The sequence below is a fragment of the Chinchilla lanigera genome, unplaced genomic scaffold (genome assembly GCF_000276665.1).
Source record: "Chinchilla lanigera isolate Chin_1 unplaced genomic scaffold, ChiLan1.0 scaffold00013, whole genome shotgun sequence".
NCBI lineage: Eukaryota > Metazoa > Chordata > Mammalia > Rodentia > Chinchillidae > Chinchilla > Chinchilla lanigera.
In genome coordinates, this window is record NW_004955414.1 from 25,340,712 (window position 1) to 25,344,986 (window position 4,275).

Here is a 4,275-nt window from a genome sequence, read left to right on the forward strand (position 1 = left end):
AGCTTATGGTATTTAAGAAAAAGCTAGAAGCCAGGGATTTAGCTCAGGGGCACAGTGCCTACCTGACAAGTGAGGTCCTGAGTTTAATTCCTGTTACTCCCCTCCCTCCAAAAGTAAGAAAAAGCTGCTTTGAAAACTATTTAAAAATAAGACAGGTGGGGCTGGGGATTTAGCTCAGCGACACAGCGTCTGCCTGGCAAGGGTGAGGCCTGGTACCGGAAAAAAACCAAAAATAAATAAAACAAAATAAGGTAGCTGTGCTAGTGTATACCTGTATTCCCAGCACTCAGGAGGCTGAGGCAGGATGATTGTTGTGAGTTCAAGGCCAGCCTGAACTGCATATTGAGACTCTGTTTTTTTTTTTTGTTTTGATTTTTTTTTCTGGTACCTGGAATCGAACTTACGACCTTGCGCTTGCCAGGCAGGTGCTGTGCTGCTGAGCTAAATCCCCAGCCCCTGAGACACTGTTTTGAAAACAAAAATAAAAACACTGTCTGGGTATAATCGTACACACCTGTACTCCCAGCACGCAGGAGGCAGCAGGAGAATCAGTGCTTACGGCCAACCTGGGCTAAAAAATGAGTTCAAGGCCAGTGAAACCTTGTCTCAAAAAGACAAAAACACCCAACAAACAGCCCCCCAAAGCCCCAAAGCAAAACAAAAACACAAAAAGCAACCCTCCAATACCAAAAAAAAAACCCCACAAAAAAAATTTTTTTTCCTTTTTTTTGTTTTTTGCTTTTTGGTCTTTTTGAGACAGGGTCTCACTGTGCAGTCCAGGCTGGCCTTGAGCTCACTTTATAGCCCAGGCTGGCCTCAAACTCACAATGATCCTTCTGCCTCAGCCTTCCGAGTGCTGGGATTACAGGCGTGAGCCACCGGGCCCGGCCAACACAAAAATTTGGAATAGCTAGGTGTGATAGTACAGTCCTGTAATTCTAGCACTTTAGGAAACAGGAAGATTGCAAATTTGAACCCAGCCTGGGCAACTTGGCAAGACCCTGTCTCAAAATAAAAAAGAGAAAAATTGAATCGTATATTGATTGAATGATGGAGCCAAGTGCAGAGGGTTCCCACCAGCCACATTTATTCTCCGTTCTTTTTTATTTCAGTAATGGGGATTGAATCCAGGACCTTCATACTGAGCTATATCCCCAGCCGCTCATTCATTCATTCATTCATTCATTCATTCAAACAGGGTCCTGCTAAATTATCAAATTGCTAAATTCCCCTGGTTGGGTTCCAATTTGCCATCCTCCTGCCTCAGCCTCCCAAAGTGCTAGAATGACAGGTATGTGCTACCACACACTCAGCAAATTATAACATATTTAAAAGTCTAGAAGGGCTGGGGGTATAGCTCAGTGGCAGAAGCACCTGCCTGGCAAGCGCAAGGTCCTGAGTTCAATTCCTGGTACAAAAAAAAAAAAATTCTCCCAACAAACAATCAAAATTTCTTAGTACTAATAGTACTCAAATGTCTAAATGAAAGATAAATAAATGTTTAAAAAATAAAATACAAGTCCAGGGAGTCAAAGTAAAATGTTTATAAGAATATAAAAAGGTAATTATAAGGGTAGGGATATACCTCAGTGGTACAAGTGCCTGCCTGGCAAAGTACAAGGTCATGAGTTCAATTCCCAGGTCCTACGTTAAAAAAAAAAAAAAAAAAGGTAATTATAATTGGGTGTGGTGGAACATGTCTGTAATCCCAGCTGTCTGGGAGGCTGAAGCAGGAAGATTGCAAGTTAAAACCCAGTCTGGGTAACTTAATGAGACCCTGTCTCAAAGTAAAAAAAAAAAAATGTTAATAAGTAGTAATTATAATACAAGAAAAGGATAAATAAGACATATTTAAATTCTTACTAATTTTAAAGTAGGTATTGCCAGGAATGGTGATGCAGGCCTATAATCCCAGCACTCAGGAGGCTGAGGCAGGAGGATCATTTCGAGTTCGAGACCAGCCTGGGCTATAAAGTGAGCTCTAGGCCAGCCTGAACTGCATAGTGACACCCTGTCTCAAAAAGACAAAAAAATACATAAATAAATAAAGTAGGTGTTAATATTTCAGGTTATTTTGCTTCTTCTGTTAAGCATATTTTGTGCATAAAGCATAGATATCTATCTCTCTCTGTATAACAAGTGCTGCCTTAGTCCATTTTCTTTCTCTTTTTGAGACAGGGCCTCACTATGCAGTACAGGCTGACCTTGAGCTCAGTTATGTAGCCCAGACTGGCCTCAAACTCACAGTAATCCTCAGCCTCCCGAGTGCTAAGATTACAGGTGAATGCTACCACGCTGAGCACCATTTTCTGTTATTCTAATGGAATACCATAAGCTGGGTAATTTATAAAGAAGAAAGGCTGTTTGGTTCACAGTTTTGAAGAGTGTGGAGTTCAACACTGGAAGGTTGTATCTGTATCTGGTGCCAGCCTTGCTGCTGGGGACCCTGCAGCATCCCAAGGTGGTGCAGGGCATTGTCTGTGGGATCAGACATCCCAGCTGATGCCTCTCCTCCTCTTAAAGAGCCACAGCCCTAGGTAAGGAGGGAGAAAATGGTGGAGTGGTGACTGGTAGCAAAATTCAGCTTCTCCAAGACCTAGAATCCAGACATTGGAAAATAACAACTTGCTGGCTGGGCATGGTGGTGCACGCTGGTAATCCTAGCACTGGGGAGGCTGAGGCAAGAGGGTCATTGCGAATTTGAGACCAGCCTGGGCTACAAAGTGAGCTCAAGGCCAGCCTGAGCTGCACAGCAAGACCCTGTCTCAAAAAGACCAAAAAAAAAAAAAAAGAAAAAGAACAACTTGGTGAAGAAAAAAAGAGCAGCAGGTCACAGGGAATCAGGGAGGAACTGACAGGAAAAATGGGAATCTATGGAGGAGTTGGAAAGATGGTCCATAACACAGAGAAAATAAGAAATAATTTGGACTCTCCCTGCTCCTATGGCTCATGGGCAGGGGAGCCTGGACCCCTAGAAGCCGGGCAAGTGGCCAGGGCTGAGAGATCCAGGAAGATATGGCAATGGAGCCCATGGGCTCTGTGAACTGCAAAAAAACTGTGTGGTGTTTTACTCCAAGGGAACTCCTTCCCAAGGCAGCCAATGGCCCAAGAGGACTCAAACACAGACACTACCATGTCAACAGAGAGTGTTCGATGAGGTGCCATTTAGGGAAGGGCTTGATTATTAAACTGGGACTCAAAACCATGAAAACCACTTCAGGGCTCCCACTGTTACCTTCCCACAGTGACTGGGTAAGAGACAGTCACAGGAGGCAGCTGTGGACAGGGAGCAGGCTAGAAAGAGATCCCTGAGAACTTTAAACTCAAGCCAGGAAGGACACGGGCCCCACCTCCCATAATGAGAAGCCAGGGCTGGTTTGAGTTGTGCTCAGAAACGGCTGGGTCTGAAAGTGCCTGCAGACATTAAGTGCTTGAACTCTTGCTTGCTGCCTGTATTTAGCAAAGATCTGAGGTCTGATTGCATCCCCTATCTATCATGTGAGCAAGGACACGGCTTGGCCTGGACAGGAAAATTGTTCAACATCTAGAGAAATGCAAAATAAAACAACACTGAGATTCCATCTTACTCTAGAAAGAATGGCTATCATTGAGAAATCAGATAATAACATAGCTGGGTGTGGTGGGGCATGCCTGTAATCTCAGCCCTTGTATGGATGAGGCAGGAGGATCACTGCAAGTTCAAGGCCAGCCTGGGTTACACAGTGAGGCCCTATATCAAAAAATGGTAAGAGAGAGAGAAAGAGAGAGAGAGAGAGAGAGAGAAAGAGAGAGAGAGAGAGAGAGAGAAAGAGAGAGAGAGAGAAAGAGAGAGAGAGAGACAAGGAGGAAAAGAGAGAGAGCCTGAGAGAAATCAGATAACAATAAACCCTGGTAAGTCTTGAAGGTGGCGGGACAGGAACATTTCTTCACTGTTGGTAGGAGTGTAAACAATCAGATATGGAAATCAGTATAGAGATTCCTCAGAAAATTAAAATGCTGGGTGTTTGCGTACACAGGTAATCCCAGCACTTTGGAGGCTCAGGCAGGAAGATTTCTGGAAGTTCAAGGACAACCTGGGCTACATAGTCAGTTCAAGGGTAGCCTCGGATACATAGCAAGACCCTGTCTCAAAACAAAAGAAACAGGGGCTGGGGATTTAGCTGAGCGGCACTTGCCTGCCTGGCAAACGCAAGGTCGTGAGTTCGACTCCCAGTACAGGGGCGGGGTGGGGTGGGGTGGGGCGGAGAAACAAACAAACAAAATAAACAACAACAA